We start from the raw sequence: 14,518 nt of genomic DNA, 5'->3' as shown, positions 1-14,518 counted from the left end.
AACTACTTGTATTAATACTACTACATCACAGCTAATACCAATACCAATAAAACTTCAAAAAATAATTAGCTGAAACCAAAAAGTCAAGCGTCCACTGGAACACCCAACGAAGTTAAAACACTGAATGAATATTTCAGTGAAATATTTCACTAGAAACAATAAGAAACGTCAGCTGAAAACTAAAGCACGAAATTTACTAAACGACTTCAACGCACAGAAGACTCTAAAAAACACAGTGAGCGAATCTTTCCAAAAGTTTATTAAATCGCTATTTCACCACAAACAGCACGAAACGCCGCTAAAAACTATTAAATTTAATAACTGTATAACAGGTCACAAATGACTTTGTCATTAATTAGTTTTATAACCGCTACAGCTGCAACTGCACGCCGCAAAATGTAAACACACTACTGAGGCGCGAGTCTTGGGCGAACGACGCAAGCAAACTCACGAATAACTGTGAGTCAATACCACACGAGATTAATGAAAATCCACTAACAAGTTACTTTTAAAGCAAATATTAACAGAAATAAAGTTTAAAATAAGTAACTGAAGACTAAAACTTTATAAAATATTGACGAGCAATTTCAACAGCAGTCCAGCACACAAGGACAATAATATTCTGGAAATGGACTTACATCCCCAGAGACCCGATATGAACTCAGTAGAATACTTTCGGGATGAGTTGTAACGTCGACTTTGTTCCACATCCCAGCATCCGACATCACTACCTTCTCTGGTTTCGGCTCCTGAGGAAGCATGGGCTGCCATTACTCCATAGACATTCAGATACTTCATTGAAAGTGTCCCCAGCACATTTCAAGCCGTCATAAAGGCAAAGGATGGACACACCCTCCATTAATTTCCATTAACGTGGGTCTGGATACTTGTGATCACATAGTGTAGCCGTTTATTGGATCTCATATTGCCTTTTGAGCAAAAATGTCTGTACAGAAAGCTGCAGGTGATTGCCAGGAATAGTGCTGCTCCCAAATTGATGGGAACAGCTTTGTTTGCATAACCATAAACTGCGAGTATTTCTGCTCTTGCTTTGTGTTTCTATACATGGTGAATCACCTCAAATTTGTACCGTGAATATTGCGGAAATGGAAAGGGCTACTTCTGTGCGGTTTTCACAGAATGGATTGGTAATCAGGGGCTCACATTGTTTGACAATAAACAGATTGTAATAATATTTAGAAAGTTTTTTTTGTGCAAACATAGACTTTTCAAATGTAACAATGCCTGTTGACACTAACAAACTAAAAATAGAAAAAATTGGAGTGTCAGTAGTGTTTGTTGTTGGATTCTAGTGCGAGTCTTTTACGACATATCGTGTTTTGAAAGGTTCCCACGCCGACACTTGTACAATACCTGTGGTATCACACACTAACGAACAACTCAAGTGCATACACTAGTTATGTGGATTCTGAACAGCAAGAAGACAGCTGATCATCACAGGTTGTGTTTAAAATGACCACCGGCAGCTGTAATATACGCTTCCAATCTGGTATGGAAGGACAGCTGTACACGTTCCAGCATTTCAGCGAAGATGTCTGAGCAGGCTGCATACGATCGGTCGTAGTCGGTATGCCCCTGTAGACATCATCTTTCGGCTTTCCCCACATGAAAGAGTCTACAGGCTTGAAATCTGGGGAACAGGCAGGACAAGCTGCAAGCCCTCTTCGTCCAGTCCAACGACTTGGAAACAACGTGTGAAGACATGCTGTGGTACTTCGTGCACTATGGGCTGGCCAGCCATCGTACTGGCACCACAGACTATTCTTAGTCTGCAGAGGAACGTCTTCTATCAACCGTAGAACATGGTCCGCGAGGAGGCTGCTATAATTGTGCGTGTTGAGTATTTCGTCTATGAAGCACGGGCTTGCGAGCTGATGGTACGCTATCCCACGCCACACGTTTACACTCCACGGACGCTGACGTTCCTCCTGACGAAGCCAATGCGGAGTTTCAACAGACGAAAAGTGCATCTCTCGGTGGTTTACCTGGCCATGATTGGTAAATGTGGCCTCATCACTAAACAAGATAAACGACACTTGTGGGTATCCTAGCATAACCCACATGTATAGAAATTAACATTATTCTTATAATCGTTTCCATGCAGTTATTGATAGAGAGAGATTTGACAGGGATGGAACCAATGTCGGTGGAGAATGCTTAGGACACTTGCCTGGCTCATGCCAGTTCCTCGTGTGATTGCCCAGGAGCCAACGAGTGGCTCAAATGGCTCTGAGCACTATGAGTCTTAATATCTGAGGTCATCAGTCCCCTAGAACTTAGAACTACGTAAACCTAACTAACCTAAGGACATCACACACATCCGTGCCCGAGGTAGGATTCGAACCTGCGTCCGTAGCAGTCGCGCGGTTCCGGACTGAAGCGCCTAGATCCGCTCGGCCACCGTGGCCGACGCTAACGAGTGGATCAACTGCAACAGCACCAAGAACATTAATTTCCTTATTTTCTGTCTTCACTTGTTTCCTTCAGTAATGATGTCTACATGTTACATTACCACTTTCACGTAGAGACCGATGACCTTGCTGTCTGGTCTCCTTCCCCAAACCAACCAACCACTTTCACGTAACTAGTGGAAGAACTTAATAAATAACTGCCGAGATGGTTGACATCTGTTACGACATCTAGCCCCATACACCGTACAAGAACGAACTGCACTTTACTGCCACTCTCCATTAACCATATGAAAACGTCGTCTTTTTCTGCATTGGTAAATCCCTTCGTCCACTCGCTACCTGCTGCTTGGACTGTCACACAGTAACTGACTAGCAAGTTTCAGGGCACTCAAGGAACGCACAAGCACACTGTAAGCATACATAACAACATCGTCGGCCGAAGTGGCCGTGCGGTTAAAGGCGCTGCAGTCTGGAACCGCAAGACCGCTACGGTCGCAGGTTCGAATCCTGCCTCGGGCATGGATGTTTGTGATGTCCTTAGGTTAGTTAGGTTTAACTAGTTCTAAGTTCTAGGGGACTAATGACCTCAGCAGTTGAGTCCCATAGTGCTCAGAGCCAGCCAACATCGTACCTAGCAAGAACACAGACTGAATAGCGCAAACAAGTGTCGGTGTGGGAACTTTTCAAAATGCGGTATCTCGTAAAAGACTTGCACTCGACTCCTGTAACAAACACCACTGACATTCTAATATACCCTACCTTTAGTTTGTTAATGTCAATAGCCATTGTTCCATTTAAAGAAGTGTATGTTTGCAGAAAAACACTCTTTCTAAGTATTACTACAAACTTTTTATTAGCTAACAGTACTGGCCCCTGACTATCAATCCATTCTGTGAAAACCGCACTTCAATAACACTTTCCGTTTCCGCAGTATTTAGGTGATTCACCCAGTATATCTCGGTACCCATGTCTTGTATAACACAGATCACAGCATACAAAAGCAGTGACTGCAGCTATCAGTGAGACATATCGAATCATTACACGTTGTCTACAGCTCATGCCTCTGGAGATGTTAAACGGATTTGTTGAAAATGAACTACACCCTTCTGGAAGAGGTATGATATTTGAATTACTACTTTCTTCTGGCCACACAGAAGAACGAACCACTTAGAAATTACTCAGTCTGCTTGGTTATGGTATCACAAGAAGCACAAATAATCTTCAGGTTTATGGTTTCACTGGAAAGTCTGCGTTTTGTGACTGACAGGCTTAGAAAAAGTTCCTGTTAGCGACATGCGGCTGTCCAGTTCTGAAAAATAGGTGTGTAGTATTTGTAACTTTTTCATTTTATTCTTAGTTGACCCGTGTACATACGTTTTCTTTGCCTATGATAAAACCAGAAGATACTATGTTATTTATACCTAAATCGCTCCTGTGACCAGATGTCATCCGTATCTTATCTACTGTTTCCAGCAGTCAGTAGCAAAATTTTAACACTACATTAAGTACTGAAGTACCTAGTCTTCATATAAAATAGTTTATATCTAATATAATTTGATTCCTCTAAGAATTACGCCAATATGATCTGTTGTTTCAGGAGAATGTTTTGGTCTTCTTCCTACTGTGTAAGTGGATTTTTACCTTCTTCAGTTATAATCTCTCCATCGTATAGAATCATCAGTCACCTGTTGTTTCTCTCCTAGAATTTAATTTTTCTTTTGTATAATTTTCCTTGATGTTGTGCACAGGAAACATGTAAAGTCTTACTTGTTGGACTCTGTCGCTTAGATTTTATTAACGCCGAAATAGTCAACTCTGATTAGCTTAAAGCCTTTTGGTAGTCTCATCACATAAGATAAAATATTACTTTTCTTGTGCGCTGCAGGGTGCAAGTAACTGCTCCGGGACTGACATATTACGTTATAAGGCGCGCCTCACGACTCCTGATGCCGTCTCCTTACAGCAACTCAGAAGAAACTGGATTCGAAGTCCACGTCTTGGCTGAAGGCCCCCCACCGGGCGCCGTCTAGCGGCCTCCTGCAACCTGCCACATCCCACGTGAAAGCGTGTCGGCAACACCCCTGCGCAGAAAGACCTGGCAAGCCGTACAGCACATTTACGAACATATCCTGTACCTCTTCTAATTATGAAGTGGCAGCCAAACAGAAATCTTTCAAAATTATTCTAAACGAGCTAGCCGCATATTAGTTTGGTTTGTTGTTAAGAAGATAACGCACAATCGCCAGAATCAAATTTATGACGAATTATAGCACACGTAAAATAAATCATACGACTGTTTGAAAATCGATTATACATTTTTTAGAAATAAACATTCAATACAAGTGTCAACGAATACAGTATAAATATATTTGCATTAACTCTCATTACAAGGCACAACGTTCCAGCATTTTTCACGCTAATTAGTCACTTCTCAGTTTTGGTCCTGGTAGTTCGCATTCAGATATCTTAAATGCCGTTTTCTTGCGTGTGTATCGTTGTGCACATAGTAGTGTCGTACTATGTTGTATTCTCACAAATTATTCCAGTCTCCCATGTGACGGAAACTCGTTGCAACGTTCAAGTCGTAACCACTTGAAATAACATTCTGGAATATTTTGTGCTTTTCGAGGACGCTGTGTACCTCAACTGATTCAGTGTTACAGTATTTTATGGAACGTCGTGAAAGACGTAGTAATAAGAATTTGAAGTGCTGGTGAATACCACTACTTAATAAAAAAAGTCATAATGATCACATCATAGTATCGCACTTAGTTTCTAAATGTTTGTTTGATCCGAATCGTTGGAAAGTGTGCTGAAGTTTATTTACAACTATACACACAAACAAATCTCTTCTTTGTTAATTAATCATAGCCATACTGGCTACGTTCAGGAACCATGAGCTGTGCTGATTAATTATTTATTTGTATTTTCTGCTACCTGTTATTTGATTTATATTTAATTCAACATACTGCGACGCGTTTTGAGCATGTTCTGCATATCTTCAGGCGTTTATGCATATAGGAAATTGTTACTTAAAAAACTGTCTTCAGTTAAATTAACATAGAATTTATTGTTCAATTTTTGCTTCTGGAGTGACTGTAGGGTATGTGGAGTGAGCGGGTGGCATCGGTTGGCCAGAAACTGATGTCAGTGCCGTCTTCTGCTAGTATGGAGCTGTGTCTCGTTGTTTATTATGACTGACACTACAGCTATTTTGGCGTCACATCGTTTGTATCATTGGTACACTTTCGGAGCCGTTGTGTAATATTAAACTATTTCACTGCTTATATTGGCACTGTTTACATAAAGATTGTGTAGCGAATTATTTAAAAAAAGACATGTACTTTTCCGAGTCTGTCCATGTAGTGTATACTGCCAACCTGCTGTTACTATGGGGAACATCAATTGCTGCATTATCTTGTTTTAAAGCAGATATACTTATAGAGCTGCCGGCATCTAGAGCCACAGAATGCTTCTTTTCTTTTTGAGAGCAATCGAAGAACTGTATTATGTCATTTACGTCACCAGTCTGAGTCATTTGCGGTAAAGACTTCTAAAATGACGTATGTTTTACGATTTACATACAGTAGTTCAAATGCTATGAAGTAAGTGTTCTGCTGTAATAAAATTATGTAAAAAGTAAGCTCCTGCAAGCTTATTGGTCTAAATTGGCAATTAGTATGATTATCTTGAGATGGCAAATAACGATTGCGTAAATTGTCTAGCAGCACATCACTTTTTATTTCAGGTGAGCTATTCTTCACCGTGTATGATTTAAACGACCTTTTCACTAAAACGAGAATATTAAACATGGCGAAAAACGAAATTAAATGAGTTTCGACTAAGGTGAGAGTAATTTGTCACTTACCAAATGTTTGCCGGCCGGTGTGGCGAGCGGTTCTAGACGTTGCAGTCTGGAACCGAAAGACCGCTACGGTCGCAGGTAGGAACCCTGATTCGGGCATGGATGTGTGTGATGTCCTTAGGTTAGTTAGGTTTTAGTTCGAAGTTCTAGGGGACTGATGACCTCAGATGTTAAGTCCCATAGTGCTCAGAGCCATTTGAACCATTTTACCAAATGTTTAAATGAGGTATTTGTTGTCTTCGCCGCCACGTCAGGGAAACGCTTTCAACAACTAGCGATGAATCTCCGTGAATAGCTCGTTGGACGGATACGTAGATGATGACCCCACAACGCTTTAAATATAGTGGGTGCTCAGCAATATATCCCAGGTGTCCGATTCTTTCAAAATCAATCCAACAAGCGCTTACGAGGTTTGTCACCACGGTAGCTCTTCTTCCACAGTTTTCTTTCCTTTTCAGTGATTTGATAGAGGACTTAAATTATTCTCGGAAATGAAACAACAGAACTATAGGTATTTGAAAGACACAACTGCCTTTGTTCTCTCTTGAAGAAATGCTGTTATCCCTGTTTTAATGCTGGTAAGATACCTAATTTCACTGTTTATATTATAAAGAGACGAAACTGCACAGCCGGTCAGCATGTGATAATTTTTTCGTTTTCATAATTAACTGTCACCATGTTTTACAATTACGCATGGTACTACTGCTCAGTTTTACAACAGTGAAATGAGGAGTAGAATACCTATTCTGAGTGAAGACACACTGTGATTTCAGGCTGACTGTACTTTATTAGAAGCATAATTGTGACTACTCAGAAATCAAGAATTAACGTGGTGAGTTAATCGAAACGTGTTGCATTCAGAAGTGAGGCGACATTCTTTACCCGTTAAGCGAAAGTCAAGGAGTCCCACCGACGGCTACATCTACATGACTACTCCGCAATTCACACTTAAGTGCCTGACGGAGGGTTCATCTAACCACCTTCAGACTATTGCTTTACCGTTCCACTCTTGAAAAGCGCGCGAGAAAAAGGAACACTTAAATCTTTGCACGTGACCTCTTATGTCTCTTATTTTATTGCATGTTCGGAGGAGAAAGTTTGTGACCGAATTCGTTAGAAGATCTCGCCGGACGAGAAACGCCTTTGTTTTGGCAATTGACACCCCAGTTCACGTATCATATTCGTGACACTCTGTCCCCTATTTCGCGATAATACAGAACGAGACGCCCTTCTCTGAATTTTTTCAATGTCCTTCGCAGTCATATCTGGAAAGGATCTCATTCCACACAGTAATACCCAAACAGATGACGGATAAGCGTGTTGTAAGTAGCGTCTTCAGTAGATCTGTTGCATATTCAGGATGGTCAAGTGTAGTGCAAGCAGTTGCATATTCTAAGTGTTCTGGCAGTAAAACACAAACTAGTTCGTTTTCCCACAACTTTACCTGTTTGATCGTTCAAGTTTAAGTTGTTCGTAATTGTGATCCTTAGTAATTTAGTTGAAAGACAGCCATTAGGTTTGTGTGGTTCACCGTGTAACCAAAATTAAACAAATTCCTTTCAGTACTCATGTGAATGACCTTACACTTTTCAGTATTTAAAGCCAGTTGCCACTTTTCACACCATATTAACATGTCTAAATCATTTTGCAATTGGTTTTGATCTTCTGAATGACAGCATCATTTGCAAAAAATCTCAGATAGGGCTGCTCACATCTCCTAAACCGTTTGTATGGTTAGGAACAGCAGAGAGCCTATCACACTTCTGTTTTACTCGATGTATTTCCGTCATTTACTACGAACTGTGACTTTTCTGAAAGAAAATCACGAATCGAGTCGGACAACTGAGATGGTACTCCGTAGACACGCAATTTGATTAGAAGTCGCTTGTGAGGAACGGCATCAAAAGTCTTCTGCAAATCTAGAAATATGGAATCAGTTTAACATCCCTTGTCTATAGCACTCATTAATTCGTGTGAATAAGGAGCTAGTTCTGTTTCATAAGAACGATATTTTCTGAATACGTACTGACAATCTGTCAACAGATCGTTTTCTTCAAGGTAATTCATAATAATCCAACAAAGCACGTGTTCCATAATCCTTCTGCAAGTCGGTATCAATTAAATGTAATGGTTATTCCGCGGTTTACTCGTTTTCTTGAGTATGGTGTGATTTGTACAAGTTTCCAGTCTTTAGCTACAGATTTTTCTTCGAGTGAACGTTTTTATATGATGGCTAAGTATGGAGCTGTTATATTAGTATACTCTAAAAATAAACCTAACTGTTATACAATGTGGACCGCAAGACTTTCCTTTATTGAGTGATTTACACTGCTTCGCTACACAGAGGATATCTACTTCTAAGTTACTCATGTTAGCAGCTTTTCATGATTCGCATTCTGGAATATTTAATAACTGAGATAGTTTCTGAGTAGCGTTTAACATCTCGCCAACGGAGGCATTATTGCAGACGGGGTCGTATTCAGCTATAAGATGCATCCGTATACCACTTTTCAGTCTCAGAGGAATGCGAACGGAAAATACAAATCATTTATATTAAGGTCAGTAAATCTGGAGTCAAACGACGGTCGTTTCGAAATCAGTTCGAGCGGGATGGTAAATGGTGACGTTGTTTGGTGGCAATATTCCACGGGTTTGGTTAGTTTCGATTGGAACGTGTTGAATATTCACGAAGATTTGGTGCAGAATCAAGGGATAGAACCTGATATCAGGAAAACACAGATAAGAAAAGACGTAAATCTTATTTAAAGCTGTAATTTTTTATCTTCTTAATTTCCAAGAAAAAAATTTGTTTAACACTCACTGCCAATAAAAGATCCAGCAGAAGGTTATTTTTGTGACTGCAAGTAGCTTAAGCACATACCTAACTTATTTATTTATAAGCCTATATAGACTAGCACGAAATTTTAACATTAGTTTACTTCCATTTGCAACTGTTTTAATATCAGTTTATTCCTTGTTTTTCTGAAGGCGAATTTTCTTTATTCTTCATAATGAGCTTCTTAATTTAACCCACATAAGGAATATTTTTATTATCATTTTATGGAAAGCAGCTTAATATAAGAAAATATTCATCTAAAAGAAGCACCATTCACTCTATAACAGTTTCATATTGCGTAACTCGGAATCCTGACACTGGAAACGTATACAGAGAAGTTTATACTAACTAATTAGTATCAGTAATCTATTGCCATCCTAGCAGTTTGGAAGGTTCGACGACTGCATTTAATCCGTGGATCTGAAATAGATGAGAATTTAAGGGATGTGAGCAGTCTTCTTTTCGCTTAAGCATGACTGAATAAAGAACTTGCCGGCCCATTTTTCTCGTATTACCGTCATTAAGTCACATAGGTCTTTCTCTCTTCTTTAAATCTGAACAATGCTCTTAGTGATCCTACACATCAGGTCGTACAGTATTTTAACACAATTAACTCAATACTTTAGCTTTGACTTAAAAATTTACCAACAATATTTTTTCAGGAAGGCTTTATGGCCACGCCTTTTGTACCAAGTTTGAAAACAATGATAACGCTAGTGATTTAGTTATTTGTTTTAAGAAATGAAAACTAAAATACAGAAATCTAATTTTTTATTTAGTTACTTCTTACTTGCAGATGCAACACCGCAGCTTGCGGTGGACAGGTGAAAACTTCGATATTGATAAAACTGATAGTGAAGTAGTGGGTAAAGGAATGAAGTACCAACGGCACGCGGAGTTTCTCATTATCACAAGACATGATGAGAATTAAAACACTTAAATTTCTTTGATATCTTGCTTCCTCAAGGCAGCCTCCTGGGTGCACCTCCATATGTACTGATAAAGATAACTTTAAAAATTCTTGGATTAATGTCAGTGAGACACCTTATTCTGTGTGTAAACTGATCATGACTGGTGCTTATGTCGAAATTTATCTAAATATGAACAAAATCTACCTTATTAACAAAAGTTTTTAAGAGTTGTTTCAGAACGAAAAAAATGGTTCAAATGGCTCTGAGCACTATGGGACTCAACTGCTGTGGTCATTAGTCCCCTAGAACTTAGAACTACTTAAACCTAACTAACCTAAGGACATCACACACATCCATGCCCGAGGCAGGATTCGAACCTGCGACCGTAGCAGTCGCACGGTTCCGGACTGCGCGCCTAGAACCGCGAGACCACCGCGGCCGGCGTTTCAGAACGCTCAGTGCATTAAGAACTGGCTGTAGCCACCTTTTTTTTTTATTACGGATGAATTCATGCCATGTTTTCGATGAATATGTGCTGGACTCTTGAGTATATCGTTAGCTACCCTCTCAATAACAGATCGCTCTGCTAAAAAGAAAAGGTTCTTGAAGATACAACGTACTTGTTTGGAGTTTTGATGTTGTGGAGCCGCCATGCTTGCTTACAGAGTGAGTGGCTAGCTGTGGGTGCTATTTGTATTCGCAGGACAGCCTTCCTACGCACTGGCACCTGCTACGCCATACAGACGCCACTGCATCGTCGCTTCCTGGCGGCCAAGTCTTCAATCGAAACAAAGAATATATTCAGTAATACCATTACTACATAAAAACTCTCATTTTTATACAAATGTTCAGCTCAGGCAATTCTAAGACACACATGTATTTTCCGCTTTTGTTGCTGTATGACTTCCATAGAAAATATTACAGATAGAAAACACATAGTTCCTGCCAACGTGAATCTTCTCGTAAGCAGATGGTTCGATGTAGGATACGATCGGAATTTTATTATGCTTCATTTTTCTGTATGGTAATTATTTTGGTGAAGATACATATTTCTGCCGCGAAATCTCCAGTCAGTTTCCATACTGGATCCTGCTCTTCACGTTGATAATTGTCTCCATACCGATATATTCATCAGCTAACTATAGATTTTCGGTCATTTTTGATATTTATTTGAACAATTGTTAATCCTCACTTACCCCATTCACAAATATATAGAGTAAACAGAGCTGCCTATCAAATGGAGCTTAAATGGTTTCACTATCAGAAATTACGCACCCCTTTCTACATCTAAATATATACTCTTGAAAGCCACAGTAGGATGCATGGTGGAAGATACCTTGTGCCATTGCTAGTCACCACCGCTCCTGTTCCACTCGCAAATGGAGCGAGACAAAACGACTCTCTACATACACTGTTGCTTTTATGGTTTTTTCTTAAAAAAAGGGCAAGCCACGAAGGAGTTACGAAAATTGTTCACAAATTGATATTCATAGAGGTATCGGAGAAAAACCATAAATTGTAAGCTTTTGCTGCCGACGGATGAATGTGCTGTGGCGCTTCAGGGGAATTTCACCACGCAGGAGACATGCATTCCGTGAACTCAGTTGGACAGTAACTATGTCTCGCATACAACAGCGTGAACAATATAGCCGGCCGGCGTGGCCGAGCGGTTCTAGGCGCTACAGTCTGGAACCGCGCGACCGCTACGGTCGCAGGTTCGAATCCTGCCTCGGGCATGGATGCGTGTGATGTCCTTAGGTTAGTTAGGTTTAAGTAGTTCTAAGTTCTAGGGGACTGATGACCTCAGAAGTTAAGTCCCATAGTGCTCAGAGTCATTTGAACCATTTTTGAACAATATACGCAGATGTCAGCATCTGAAAGAGAACGTGTAGTTGGACTGAAAGAAGCCGGTTGGTGTAATCTGAGAATCACTCGACATTTAAATAGGACCGATGCCACTATTCGACGATGTTGGCAGGAATGAGCGGACCGTGGCCGAACATAGCGTCAAGAAATAAACGGTTGACCTAGAGAGATGACAGTACGTAAAGACTGAGCAATCGTCAGAGAGGCACTCAGAACCCCGGATTCATCATCATGATCGATCCGACGTGCAACTGGTGCTTCAGTGACCACAAGGACTCACAGAAAGGGGGCTGAGTTCACGGCGGCCCTTGTACCGACTGCCATTGACCTCTGTACATCAACAAGATCGTTTGCAGTAGAGTCGGGAACATCCGGCCTGGAATCTCATTGAGTGAAGTAGAATTGTCTTCACTGATGAGAAACGTTTCTAACCGAGCCCCGATGAGCAGCGAAGCCGTGTCTTGAGACGCCACGGAGTGCGGTGGGATACCAACCCGATTGTCGCCAGCCAAACGGCCCGATATTTAGGAGTCATGGTCTAGGGTGCCATTCCATTTCATAGCACGACTTGGTACGTTGACGATATTTTAAGCCCTGTTTTATTGCCCTTCATGGCAAGCCATCCTGTCCTTGCATTTCAGCAAGATAATGGCGGCCCGCACACGACGAGAGTTTCTAGAGCTTGTCTTTCTGCCTGCCAATCGTTTTGCAGTGTGTCGCAAATATCTGTTCTCTAAATTTTCTGAATAATGTTTCGTGAAAAGAACATCGTCCTCCTTCCGTGGATTTCCATTTGAGTTGACGGAGTATTTCCGTGATGCTCGGGTGCTGATGGAACGTACCGATGGCATATCTAGCATTACACCTCAGAATTGATTCGATGTTTTCGTTTAATCTGATCTGGTCCCCACCAAAAGCTCGAGCAGTACTCAAGAATGGGTTGCACAAGTGTTCTGTCCACAGTCTTCTTTGTAGATGTCTTTCACTGTCATCGAAATCTCCTAAAGAAGCTAAATCAATCATTCGCCTTGCCTATAACTGATCATATGTGCTCATTCCATTTCATGTCGATTTGAAACGTTACGCCTAGTTATTTAACTACCGTGTAAAGCAGCAAACCATTACACTGTATTCGAAGATTACATGACTATTTTTTCTGGTCATCTTCACTCACTTACGTTTTTCTACATTTAGAGCAAGCCGTCATTCATCACACCAAACAGAAATTCTGTCAAAGTCATCCTGTGTCGTCTTGCTGTCATTCAACGACGACAGTTTCCTGTACACCACCGCGCCACCAGAAAACAGTATCAGATTGCTGTTTATCCCCGGTGACATAAGTTGGAGTACGTTACAGAGTTCATTACCTTCTGTTACTGGTGTTGTGTTCCCAATGTTGTACTGGCGTTCAGACCTTGGGTTTGTGCCACCCATCTACGTTTGGTGGTGAAATTGGCCTTACTTTGGATTGTTATCTCCTTTACTTGTTTCCTCTTTCTTCCTCTTCGCTGTCTGCAGAAGCAGCTGACAGCAATAAAAGTAAGACCAATGGCCAAGACAAGGACAGAAGGCTATAAACCAAGTAAACATAATGAATTCAAAATCTGTGTATTTCAGTTGGTTATTATACAATACGTGGCGGGGAAAGCTCTCGAATCTTTTCTGCAACTAAGCATAAGAGTTTGTATGAATTAGGAATAAGTCCTTTTTACAACTTTATTCTGCAGATGGTAAAGACGTGACCAGCGTTTGGAATAGATTTTGACTACGTGCTGGACTGGAAATCGTCTAAAAACGCTTAGGTCTAGGGTATCACAATTTTTTTTAAGATCACCCCGATACAGCTCCGTTTTCTCCGCAGTGGTATTTTGGTGGTAATATACTGCGTTGCCTGTGTACATACGGTTATTCAAAATGTATAACATCGATTTTTATCACAAAGAAAGTCGAATGACTTCAGCCAGAGATTTAATATTGGAGAACTTACTATTCTCACACCGGAGGGAAATGATGCTATGGTTTAGCGTCCCGTAAACATCGCAGTCGATACGAATAACTAACACATGGTAGGAAGTGATGCAAAAAGGTATCGACCATAGCCTTTTTTGAGGACGTAGCTGCTGAATAGTCTTAGAGTAGCCATTGAAAGTCTAAATTGTGCTGGTCTAACGGGTATTTGAACCCACATCATCAGTAAAACAAGTCCAATGAAAACCTAAACTGTGATGGTCTAACGGGCATTTGAACCCATATCGTCATTAAAACAAGTCCAGTGCCTTAACAATCGATGTGCAACTCCCCTCACCAGTTCCAATCTAAATTACAGCCTTCATTAGTTTTACTAAAAGAGTTAGATATCTTTCGTTGGCATATTTTTTTCAGGGGTGCTGTACTGTATAGGTGCGTAGAAGCTACATGTTTTTCCTGGTGCACCCAAACTACAAGAGCAAAGTTCTAATATTAAGTAGTAACCTACCTGTTGATTTTCTGTTATTATATCTTCTATGGAACAAAGCTGATCATCTGAATCTCTGCAGAACATTAAATAATATCGTTTTTCCTGTCTGCTTAGCACTTACAGTTCGCTTTTGTAAACTGATGGACTGAT

The sequence above is a fragment of the Schistocerca nitens genome, chromosome 3, assembly GCF_023898315.1.
Source record: "Schistocerca nitens isolate TAMUIC-IGC-003100 chromosome 3, iqSchNite1.1, whole genome shotgun sequence".
Classification (NCBI taxonomy): Eukaryota; Metazoa; Arthropoda; class Insecta; order Orthoptera; family Acrididae; genus Schistocerca; species Schistocerca nitens.
The sequence above is the reverse complement of the archived record's forward strand: the minus strand, read 5'-3'. Positions refer to the sequence as shown.